We start from the raw sequence: 13,390 nt of genomic DNA on the forward strand, positions 1-13,390 counted from the left end.
GCAGCTTCTGAGAAACTTCCTAAAGACATAGCTGGCAAATGCCCCTTGCTCCTTCTTCATCATCCCTTTCTCCATCTGGTGGCTGGTACTCAGATGCTACCATCCTGGACCATGAGGATGAAGCCCACACTCTGGGCATGGCAGAGTGAGGGCTGGAATGAACCTGAGTTGCTGAGAGTTTCATGGAACAGAGCCACTCTGGTGACCTGGATTTTTATGTGAGAAAGAAAGAAAATTGTAACTATTGTTTTGGGTTTTCTGTCGCTTGCATCCGAACCTTGAATTAATGAATATGCCTTTATTCCAGAGTAATTCATAATTGCAGGTTAGCTGTGTACGGAATTGCAGGTTGGAAATTATTTTCCGACAGAATTTTTAATGCATTGGTCCTTTGCCTTCTAGCTTCCAGAGTTGCTATTATAAATACTAATTTGGACCATTTGTTTGTATCCTTAGAAATATATATGTATTAAATATATATACTTAATCTCCACTATTTTCATTTTCACAAGGATGAGCCTTGGTGAGGTTCTTGGTTTTTCTCAGTTGTGTTGGGACACTTGATAGGCCCTTTATATCTAGACACTCATGCCCTTCTATTCTGGGAAATTTCTTAAATTTTTTCAGTTACACTTTTCCCTCTGTTTCTTTCTCTTCTCATATTTTTTCGTATTTTTAATTTCCAACATTTCTTGTTCTCTGACTATTCTTTTTTAAAAAGCATCTTATTTTTGTTTCATGAAAGTAGTATCTTATCTCTCTAAGGATATTAATTATGGTGGGGTTTTTTGTAAAATCTTCTCTCTGCATTGTATCTGTTTCTTTCAGGTTGCTTATTTCTGTTTTTGGTTTTGTTTTTTTGTTTGTTTTTGTTTTTGTATCTATGCCTTTCATACAAGGGGTTTCCCTCAGAAATACTGGCGATCCTTAGCAGGGCACCACAGTGAGTACTAAAAGGTGACTGGCAGCTCTGTGTGCCTGGGTGGAGCTTTCTGCCTGTGGGGTTCACTGTAGGGTGATCCAGCTCAACCATTTCCATGGAGAAACTCCAAACTCAATGTCTTTAAGTCTATACTCTTCGGCTACTCATATTTCAGAAAATATTTCTTTTGGGCTAGTCATATTTCAAAATATACTTTTAAGCTTCTGCCTGGAGGATAAAGGCCGGCTACCAGCATTTTGGGAGCTGAGGTCGGGGGCGGAGGTGTGTTTGGTGTCCCAACATTTGGTGCACTAGCTTTCTTTAAATCCCCATATTTTCAACAAGGTACCTTCACCTTCAACTGGGCTTGGATCCCACAGTCCAGAAACCTTCTGTTTTACCTTCTCCAGGAATAAAGTTCCAGTGTTCTTTCGAGGTAGAGACGGGGCAGTCACCTACCTGTGGGCCCTAAAGGGGAAGGGAACCTAGTTGTCTAATGTCTTTTTTTAAAATTGAGGTGAAATTCACATAACATACAACTAACCATTATAAAGTATACAATTCAGGGGCATTTAGCACATTCACAGTGTCTATCTAGTTTTAAAGCATTTTCATCACCCCCAAAGAAAGCCTCACAGACCTTAAGCAATTGCTCCTCATTCCCCTCTCCCCCAGACCCAGACAACCACCAACATGCTTTCTGTCTCTATGGATTTACCTATTCTGGATATTTCCTATAAATGGAATCATACAACTTGTGCCCTTTTGTATCTGAATTCTTTTACTTAGCATAATGTTTTTGAGATTTCTCTACACTGTCACATGTGACGGCACTTCATTCCTTTTTATGGCTGAACAATATTCCATCGTATGTATGTACCACAATTTCTTTATCCATTCAACCACTGATGGACATTTGGGTTGTTTCCACCTTTTGGCTATTGTGAATAACGCTGCTATGAACGTTTGTGTACAAGTATTTGTTTGAGTACCTGTTTTCAATCCTTTTGGGTGTATACAGGCATACCTCATTTTACCGCACTTCACAGATATGGGGTTTTTTTTTGTTTTGTTCTGTTTTGTTTTACAAATTGAAGGTTTGTGGTAACCCTGCACTGAGCAAGTCTATCTGCATCATTTTTCCAACAGCATTTGCTCACGTCATGTCTCTATGTCACAGTTTAGTAATTCTCGAAATATTTCAAGCTTTTTCATTATTATTATATTAGTTACAGTGATGTGTGATCAGTGATCTTTGATGTTACTATTGTAATTGTTTTAGGGCACCACAAACCACGCTCATATAAGACAACAAACGTAAGCAATAAATATTGTGTGTGTTCTGACTTCTCCACTGACTGGCTATTCCCCCACCTTTCTCCCTCTTTTGGGGCCCCTCTATTCCCTAAGACAACAATATTGAAATTAGGCTAATTAATAACCCTACAATGGACTCTGAGTGCTCAAGTGAAAGGAAGAGTCACATGTCTCTCACTTTAAATCAAAAGCTAGAAATGATTAAGCTTAATGAGGAAGGCATGCTGAAAGTCAAGACAGACCAAAAGCTAGGCCTCTTGCATCAAACAGTTACCCAAGTTGTAACTGCAAAGGAAAAGTTCTGGAAGGAAATTAAAAGTGCTAGTTCAGTGAACACACGTATGATAAGAAAGCAAAACAGCCTTATTGCTGATATGGAGAAAGTTTTATGATCTACATAGAAGATCAAACCAGCCACAACATTCCCTTAAGCCAAAGCCTAATTCAGAGCAAAGCCCCAACCCTCTTCAATTCTGTGAAGGTTGAGAAAGGCTAGGAAGCTGCAGAAGAAAAATCTGAAGCTAGCAGAGGTTGGTTCAGGACGCTGAAGGAAAAAAGTTGTCTCCATGGGCTTCCCTGGTGGCACAGTGGTTCAGAATCCGCCTGCCAATGCAGGGGACACAGGTTTGAGCCCTGGTCCAGGAAGATCCCACATGCCGCGGAGCAACTAAGCCCGTGCGCCACAACTACTGAGCCTATGCTCCGGAGCCCACAAGCCACACTACTGAGCCCACGTGCCACAACTACTAAAGCCCGCGCGCCTAGAGCCTGTGCTCCGCAACAAGAGAAGCCACTGCAGTGAGAAGCCCACGCACCACAACGAACAGTAGCCCCTGCTCGCTGCGACTAGAGAAAGCCCACGTGCAGCAAAGAAGACCCAATGCAGCCAAAATAAATAAATAATAAAAATAAATAAAGAATTAGGCTAAATCTACTCTGCTCTATAAATGGAACAAAGCCTGCATGACAGCACATCTGTTTACAACATGGTTTACTGAATATTTAAGCCCACTATTGAGAACTACTGCACAGAAAAAAAGATTTCTTTCAAAATATTACTGCTCATGGACAATGTACCCAGTCACCCAAGAGCTCTGATGGAGATGGACCACAAGATTAATGTTTTCATGCCTGCTAACATAACATTCAGCCCATGGTTCAAGGAGTCATTTTGACTTTCAAGTCTTATTTTCTTCCCTTTGCTTTGTTTTTTTTTTTAATTTTATTGAAGTATAGTTGATTTACAATGTTGTGTTAGTTTCAGGGGTATAGCACAGTGATTCAGATATATATCTTCTTTTTCAGATTCTTTTACCTTATAGGTTATTACAAAATATTGAGTATAGTTCCCTGTGCTATCCAGTAGGTCCTTGTTGGTTATTTATTTTATATATAGTAGTAAAGTCTTATTATTTAAGAAATACATTTCTTAAGGTTATAGCTGTCACAGATAGTGATTCTTCTGATGGGTCTTGGCAGTCAATTGAAAACGTTCTGGAAAGGATTCACCATGAAGAACATTCATGATTCATTAGAAGAGGTCAAAATACCAACATTAACAGGAGTTTGGAAGAAGTTGATTCCAACCCTCATGGACGACTCAAGACGTCAGTGGAGGAAGCAACTGCAGATGTGGTGGAAAGAGCAAGAGAACTAGATTTAGAAGGGGAGCCTGAAGATGTGACCAAATTGCTACAATCTCATGATAAAACTTTCATGGATGCAGAGTTTTCTCTTCTGGATGAGCAAAGAAAGTGGTTTCTTGAGATGGAAACTACTCCTGGTACAGATGCTGTGAAGACTGTCGAAACGACAACAAAGGATTTAGAATATTACATAAACTTAGTTGATAAAGCAGCGGCAGGGTTTGAAAGGATTGACTCCAATTTTGAAAGAAGTTCTACTCTGGGTAAAATGCTATCAAACAGCATTGCAGGCTACAAAAAAAATCATTTGTGGAAGGAAGTGTCAATCAACCTGGCAAACATCACTGCTGTCTTACTTTAAGCGACTGCCACGGCCACCCCAGCCTTCAGTAACCATCACCCTGATCAGTCAGCAGCCATCCACACTGAGGCAAGACCCTCCACCAGCAAAAAGATAATGACTTGCTGAGGGCTCAGATGGTGGTTAGCATTTTTAGCAATAAAGTTTGTTTGTTTTTTTAATAAATTTATTTATTTATTTATTTTTGGCTGTGTTGGGTCTTCGTTTCTGTGCGAGGGCTTTCTCTAGTTGCAGCGAGCGGGGGCCACTCTTCATCGCGGTGTGTGGGCCTCTCACTATCGCAGCCTCTCTTGTTGCGGAGCACAGGCTCCCGACGCGCAGGCTCAGTAGTTGTGGCTCACGGGCCCAGTTGCTCCGCGGCATGTGGGATCTTCCTAGACCAGGGCTCGAACCCGTGTCCCCTGCATTGGCAGGCAGATTCTCAACCACTGCGCCACCAGGGAAGCCCCCTAAAGTATTTTTTAAAAAATGTTTCTCACCCCCTCTTTTAAAAAAATTATTTATTTGGCTGCGCCAGGCGGGTCTTAGTTGCGGCACGTGGGATCTTTATTTGCAGCATGCAAACTCTTAGTTGTGTCACGTGGAATCTAGTTCCCTGACCAGGGATCGAACCCGGGCCCCCTGCATTGGGAGCGCGGAGTCCTAGCCACTGGACCACCAGGGAAGTCTCAGCAATAAAGTATTTTTAAATTAAAGTATATACATTGTTTTTTAGACATAATGCTATTGCACACTTGAGACTACAGTATAGTGTAAACATAACTTTTATATGCACTGGGAAACCAAAAAATTTGTGTGACTCACTTTACTGTGATATTCGCTTTATTTCGGTGGTCCACAACCAAACCCACAATATGTCCAAGGTACGCCTGTACCTAGGAGTGGAACCACTGAGTCATATGGTAATTCTATATTTACCTTTGTGAGGAACTGTCAAACTGTTTTCCACAGTGGCTGCCCATCAGCAATGTACAAGGGTTCCAATTTCTACATATCCTCTCTGACAACTGTCACTTTTATTTTTCCTTTTTTGGAAAAATTATAGTCATCCTAGTGGGGGTGAAGTGGTTTTGATTTGCATTTCCTAATGACTAATGATATACTGACCATCTTTTCATGTGCTTACGGCTTTTCATATATCTTCTTTGGAGAAATGTCTGATCAAGTCCTTTGCCCATCTTTTTAATTGGGTGGTTTTTCTTTTTGTTGTTGAGTCTAATGCCTTTGTAAACTGACTTTCAATTAAATCTCACATCTTATTTTTAGTCTCTATATTAACCCCACTTCCAGAGGTACCTGCTGCCACCAGTTCCTGAGGGGTGCACTTGAAGTTGTGCCACAGCTTACTGGGGTTCTGTTTGTTTGTGGGGGTTTTTCCCATCATTTTTTCCCCCTGTATTTCATTTTCAGTAGTTTCTATTGGTATGACTTCAAGTTCATAATCTTTTCTTCTGTAGTGTCTAGTCCACTGTTTACCCCATTCACCATACTTTTCATCTCAGACATTTTATTTGTCATTTCTAGAACTTAGATTTGGGCCTTTTTATATCCTCTTTATCTCTTCTTATCATGCTCATACTTTCCTCTACCTTCTTCAACATAAGATACATATTTTTAACAGCTGTTTTGCTGTCCTTGTCTACTAATTCTATCATCTGTGTCATTTCTGGGTCTGTCTCTATTGTTTGATTTTCTTGCATCACTATGGGTTGTTTTCCTGCTTTTTTGAATCACTGATTCTTTTTTTTTTTTCTTCCACGCTGCATGGCTTGTGGGACCTTAGTTCCCCGACCAGGGATCGAACCCGCGCCCTTGGCAGTGAAAGCGTGGAGTCCTAACCACTGGACCGCCAGAGAATTCACATCTGATTCTTTTTATATTAGATGCCAGACATTGTGAATTTTACATCTGGGTGCTGAATTTCTTTGTATTCCTTTAAATATTTTTGGCTTCTCTGTTGGGATGCAGCTAAGCTATTTGGAAATAGTTTGTAATTTTTTTTCAAGGCTTGCTTTTAAGTTTTGTCAGTGGGGACCAAAGCAGCCTTTAGTCTAGGGCTAATTTGGCTACAGTACTACTTAGCAAATACCTTTTGGAGTAATCTCAATGCCTTGTGTATTATGAGGTTTTCCATTCTGGGTGTTAGGAATGTGAAATATTCCTAGACTTGTGCGCTCTCTAGAAAGTGTTTCACCTGTTCCTTTCTGGGGGTTCATTATCCAGCCTTGAGTAGTTTCTTCATCCACATGTGATGATAAGTACTCAGCCAAAGACCCAAGAGGAACCCTCTGAAGATTTCAGGACCTCTTTCTCTGTCTCTGTGCAGCTCTCCTTCCAATACTTTGCCCTGTAAACTCAAGCTCTCTTGGCCTAAGCTCTATCTCCTCAACTCAGGGAACCCAGTGGGCTGTGTGTCAGGTCCCCCTTCTTGTACTGCAGCCTGGGAACTCTATCCAGACAGCAAGCTGGAGCAATGATAGGGCTGACCTCGTTCTTTTCCCTTTTCTCAGGTATCAATGTGCTGTGCTGCCCATTGTCCAATATCTGAAAACAATTGTTTTATATACTTTGCCTTTTTTTTTTTTTTTTCCAATTTGGCTGCACCGCACGGCTTGCGGGATCTTAGTTCCCAGACCAGGGATTGAACCCGGACCCTCAGCAGTGAGAGTGCAGAGTCCTAACCACTGAACTGCCAGGGAATTCCCCTTTGCCCATTCTTAAGTCATTTAAAGTGGGAGGGTGAATGCAGTCCCTGTTACTCCATCATGGGCAGAGCTGAAATATCCTTGCTTGTCTCATTATGGCAGACAACGTTAAAGGCCACAGGTCATGGTATGATTTGTCTGTCTTAGGATCATGGGTCTTCCCACCTTTCCCATCAGTTGCGGTCAGTGACCCTAAGCACAAAATTCTACTGCTACAGTGGGCTGCCCACTCAGTGTGGGCCATGGGAAGACGGGGCTGATTTCCTTAGAAGAATCTGTGAGCCCGGATGGGCCCATGGCCAACTTGCATAGAGTGAGCCTGCTTAGGACTCCTTCTTTGACTCATTTACTGGTTGGCCTGAAAATATGTCCATTCGAGGGAGGAGAGGACAAAAAAGGAAGTTTTGAAACTAGTCCAGGCTGCAGAGCAAAATGCCCTTATGGCCTTGCCAACCATAGTGCTGGACGTGTCTAGTCCACTGAACTTTGGCATGGCCAACAGGGCATCACAGAGGGGCTCCTGCGGGATTTGAAGCAAGATGACATTTCAGCAGATAACTATTCTCCTTTCAGGAAACATCTTCTATTGTGCTCCTGAAGTCTGGTGTAAATATCAGGGACAGAAATTTACCATGAAACCTGAACTGAGCATTGTTTATCCATCTCGCCTCAGAATGGGGCAACCCAGAGCTTTCCATAACTAAGTAGACTCCAGATTCTGAAGGCCTAAGTAAGTTACCTGAGACATTGTTTACATCTTTGTATGCTTCTCCCCTCCCCTGTCACATATGCTTTCATTGGCCCATTTGGGAGGGAGTCCCCTATGACGAGGTAAACGAGGGTAAAAAGACTCTAGCCAGATTTACAGATGGTTCCTTGTAGTATGCTAGTACTACCTAGAAGTGAACTGGTTCAGCATTATTCAATCAAAAGCCTGTAGGAAGTTTCATTTTGAAGATGGTAGCATAAAGGCAGCATTTCCTCTCTACCTTCTTGCAACCATCCAAGAGCAATGGAGAGAATAAGAAACAAAAACACAAATTCCAATTTCAGCGAAACAATGAACTAGCTCCAGCTTCAAACCACAATTCCAATGGAATGGCTGCCGAAAGTAGTGGAGTTCTAGAGGAGGTGTGTGTGGAAGGAAGGGTAGCAAGGTCACTGCTATTGCAGATCTCAAAAAGAGCCAGGACAACACACTTCTCAAGGATGAGGGGCATACCATGGCACGCAAAAGCCCTTGAGGGTCTGTCTCAGGTGTTTGAGATGGGGAACTGAGTAGGTCAGACAGGTGCTTCCTGGACCCAGTTTAACTCAGAGAAACAGAAGAGTTGGAGTGAATGACAATCAGACTGGCAAGTCCTGGCATGAGGCCCCCTCTCTCTCTCTCTCTCTCTCTGGGGTAGCAAGGTAAAAGAGGGACTTTACCGGACATCCCTGGTGGTCCAGTGGTTAAGACTCCGTGCTTCCACTGCAGGGGATGAGCGCTCGGATCCCTGGTCGGGGAACTAAGATCCAGCATGTCACATGGTGCAGCCAAAAAAAAAAAAAAAGAGAGAGAGAGAGAGAGACTTTACATTATGAAAAACTCTACAAGTAAGTAAACAGGGAGTTGGATGAACTCAACAGCATAATAAGGTAGGTCTGATATTATCAAACACACCTTAGTTTCAGGTACCCAGAGAAAATTCACAAAACTTGCCTATATATTAGGCTACAAAGAAAGCCTTGTTATGCTTGAAAAAATAGAACTAATACACATACATCATTCTCTGATCACTGTGTAGTATCACTAAACATTAAGATTAAAACTAAGAGAAAAAAAATGTCCCTATCACCTGAATATTTTTTTATTGCTCTCTTTTAAAAGAACTTCTTTTTTTTTTTTTTCAGGCTGAAGGCAAAGGGAACATGAACCGGCTGGTGAAGAAGGGAGGTTATTCATACCAGCTACAGCTTTGTTGTAGAAAAGTTCTGTAGCTTCTACATATATTTCTTTAAAAGAAACTCTTGAGTCAGTAAAGAAGTACAAATCAAAATGCAGAATATTTAGAAAATAACAAAACCACAACCTTACAGAATCTATGAGATACAGCTAAAACAGTGCTTTTAAAAAAAAATTTTTTTTTTTTGGCCGCACCATGCAGCTTGCGGGATCGAACCTGGGCCCCCAAAGTGAAAGCGCCGAGTCCTAACCACTGGACCGCCAGGGAATTCCCAAAAACAGTGCTTATATGAAATGTTTTTAGCCTTAATTAATAAAAAATTAAAATAAAATAAGTAAGCATCCAACGCAAGAAATTAAGATCTTTAAGACGTTGACTGGAGTATCGGTCACCGTGGAGCAACGCCTCTCCATTGCCTGCTGGGCTGTGTGCCCCCTCCTCACTCTGCAGCCAGCAGTAAGCACGCCCCGCCTCACATTCTGCCTATGGCCCACCTGCCAGCTCCCAGCCCTTCCCAAGGTACATCAAAGGACACTGGTAATACTTCGTGAAGACCCCTTTTAAAGCTTTACATGCTTTGCCCTAGTCCATGCTATTATGACTCCAATTAGCAAAGGAGAAGTACCAAACCACCAGAACCCAGGCAGACGGTCACAGCCAGGGCAACTACAGCTTTCTTGTAGAGTTTCTTCTGACATTTCTCTCCTTAAAGAAGGAGAAAAGATATCCACTATTATTTAACTAGTTCTAGATGCTCAAACAACTAAATTACACAAGAGAAAGTAATTAGAGATTTTAAAAAATCAAAAGAAGTTAAAACTATCACTATTTGAATATCAGGTGATCTCTACCTAGAAAAAATGAAGAAAATAACCGAAAAAAAAAAGTATTGTAAACAGTAAGTGAAATCAGTAGGAGGTTGGATACAGTCCTGAGGCCCGAATGAAGCATGAGGTTTCTTGGGAAACCGTCAGGAATGTAGTGGCAGGTCATGTCTATCAGATCCCTTCTGTCACTGAGGGTGTGGTCATTTAAATATTCTGGAAGAAACACTTATTCTGTATTTGGGTTTCCTTTCCCAGCAGGTCATGTCTCTGACTATTTCACCAACCCTGGAATTACTGACTTTGCATAACACAGGGGGGTCCAGACAAAATGTCTCCAACCAGGAAACTCATTTTCCAGTGAGAGAAATAAGACAGTTGGCCAGCCATGGGCCATGATCATATTTCCCATCCACAAGAAGCAGCTGGTCCTATAGAACAATGAAATGGTGTTCTGAAAACAGATCTAGCAGTACCCAGGAGACTGCACCTGTGAGGCTGGGACACTTTCTTGTAGAAAATGATATGTGGGAAAAAAAGAAAATGATATGTGATCTCACACAGTGACTGAAATGCAGTGTCAATTCTCCCTCAGCCGATATTAGAGGTTCAGAAACCAAGGGCTGGGGTTGGGGGTGGAAGGTGGCAGCTCTCACTATTACTTTGATCTCTAAAAATATTTCCTTTCCATCCCCCAAATCACTCACGTTCTGTGGACTTAACTGTCCAAGTGGGCGAGGTATTTTCGCCAGGGAACCCGATGAGGGTTCCACCTGGCCATCTGGGACTCCTCCCACGGCAGGCTAATGGCAGAAAAGGGTGTTCCCGTGCTAGCTGTGCTCTGATTATACAGGGGAAATGGGGTTGTTATTCCCCGATAGGGTTTGGGAGGGGCAGAGGAGGTTGCCTCCTTGCACCGCCACACCCAGTGGCACAAATTAACCAAAAACGATCACAGCCCATATTAACGTTCTAATTTTCCTCCCCCACGACTATCCTGTACACCAGGGTTTGTGGTAGCTAAGACTACCAATTTGTTCGAGGTTTCAGGATAGTAAGAAATAACCCTCGGCTAACGGGAAATACAGGAGGAATGGGCAGCACTTGGAAACTGTGAACTCGAGAAGGAATGTTTAAAGTGGTCCGAGATGTCACAGCTGCGTATCTGGATGTGACTTGGTGTCATCTTTTTTTCTGGGGGGCAGGGTGGGGGCAGCGTTTAAGTGCATTTGCGGCTGTGATAACTGGAGAGATGAAACCAAGTACACATCGGGGTGCCCAGAGCTTAGTTCTGGGCCCTCTTCTCTGTCTACATGCTGCACCTAAGCAACCTCACCCAGTCTCATGGCTTTATATAGCTCCTGTACACTGATGACTCCTAAACCTACATTTCCACTTCTGGCCTCACCTGCAAATCCAAACTATATATCCACCTGTCTACTTGATCAACTACTTGGAGGCCTCACAAATATCTCAAATCAACACATCCAAAGCAAAGCTACTGATTTCTGGCTATCAGCATCCCCTAACCTTCTTCTGCTACAGTCTCCTTTTTTTTTTTCAATAAGTGGCACCATAAGCCACCCAGTTGTCAAAACAAAAATCTAGAGCTGCCCTGTCCAATATGGTAGCCACTAACCACATGTAACTACTTCAATTTAAATTGTAATTAATTAAAATAAAGTAAAATAAAAATTTCAGGTTCTCAGCTTTATTAGCCACATTTCAAGTGCTCAATGGCCACACGTAGCTAGCAGCTACCATACTGGACAGTCAGATACAGAACATTTCCATCATCACAGAGAGATCTATTGGACAGTGCTTCTCTAGAGAGGTTGCCATTGATTCCTCTTTCCCTCACCTCCCACATGTAATCCATTGACAAATCCTATGGATTTTACCTCCAAAACATTCCCTGAATCAATCCATTACTCTCCAACCTACTCCTACAACCCTAGTCTCTGCCACCATCACCTTTCACCCGGACTGCTGAACTCACTTCTTAATTGCCCTAGTTTCAATCATCCCCACTGTAACCATTTCCGCTATAGCAGACAGAATGATTTTTTTTGAAACTGAACATCAGATCATCTCTTGCTCCTGCTACAATCCTTCCAATGGTTTCTGTGGCAGAGGCTGTGGTTTTATCCTAATATCCTTTCTCCCCTTCCACTTTGGTAATAGAGCCTCTGAAGTTTAGGTGAGCACATGGAAACCCAAAATAAAGAAAACATTTTCCAGAGTCCCTCCTTGCACTTAAGTGTGGTCATGTGACTGAATTCTGACCAGGGTGAGCCGATGAGGTTGTGTATGTCCTTAAAAAGAGCAGGTTCTTCCTGCTGCTGTAACAGACATGATGGCTGAAGCTGGAATAGACCATGAGGTGAACTTGGGAGGGGAGGTAACGCACTGTGGAGCAACAAGATAGAGTGTGGGTCCCTGACACAGTGGAGTAACCCACCAGCCCTGAAACACCTACCTAGACTTTTACATGGGAGAGAAATAAACTTCATCTTGTTTAAGCCCCAATTATGTGAGGTATTCTGTCATAGTGGGACTTAATTCTAATACAGCTTCCCATCACACTTAGAAGAAAATCCCAAATTCCTTACTAAAGTCTGGAAGGTTCTACATGATCAGGTCCCACTCCAGTATAATCCCCCCCATCCCCCCCACACTCCAACCTGCTTTGTTCTTTGCTGCTTCCACACATCAAGCTTCCTCATGCTTTAGGGCCTTCGAACTTGCTTTTCCTTCTGCCTGGGTTGCTCCTTTTTTGTTACTCAGGTGTAAGCTTTAAATATCACTGCTTCAGAGACGGTCCCCTGACCAATCTGAAATACCCAACAAGTCACTCTCTTTTACAATACCTTACTTTGATTCTCTGCATAGAACTTATCAGAGCTGATGATTCTTTAATTTGTTTATTGTTTGCCTCTCCTACTAGAATGTAAATTCCATGAGGATAGGAATTTTGATTGGTTGGTTCACTGCTGTATTCCAAGTGTCTACAACAGTGCCTGAAACCTAGTAAACTACTCAATAAGTGTTTGTCAAATGAATGCTCAAATACTGTTCCATGGATAGGGTGGTGGTTAAAAGCAGGGCTTCTCAAGTCAGACGTCCCAGATCAGAACCCTGGCTGGGCCACGAATCAGTCGTGTGACCTACCCAAGTAATATACCTAAGACTCTCTGTAAAATGAGATTTCCTACAGCATAGGGTAGGAGTAAAAAATATATACATATATAGCGTTTATAAAGCACTCCCTCTCCTTCCCCCTTCCTTACTCTGAGAGCTCCCGTCTTTTCTCCCTCTCTTTGGCCCCTCACTTGGCCACTTCCCTTCGGCTTTGCGTTCCTCTCGGCACAGTCTAGCTGAAACTAGTCCTTTGAAATTTAGCGGGAATGAACATCATCCCTCAGGAGGACCAGAGCTGCGCACGCGCAGAACACCCACTCTTTCTCGTCAGCCATCTTTGCAGCCTCGACAGCCAATCAGAGTTATCGTCGGAGCCGAGTTCCGAAGACTCACCAATCAAGTGTGGGAGGCGGTCAGCCCTGGAGGCAGTGGCGAGAGGGGGCGGGAACAAGGAGAGAGCACGCAAGGTTCTCGCAGTCAGGGTCTCAGCAGCCCAATCCAAGAGGCCTGAGGTCTGAAGGCAGTGGG

Source organism: Balaenoptera acutorostrata, chromosome 15 (genome assembly GCF_949987535.1).
Source record: "Balaenoptera acutorostrata chromosome 15, mBalAcu1.1, whole genome shotgun sequence".
Lineage (NCBI taxonomy): Eukaryota > Metazoa > Chordata > Mammalia > Artiodactyla > Balaenopteridae > Balaenoptera > Balaenoptera acutorostrata.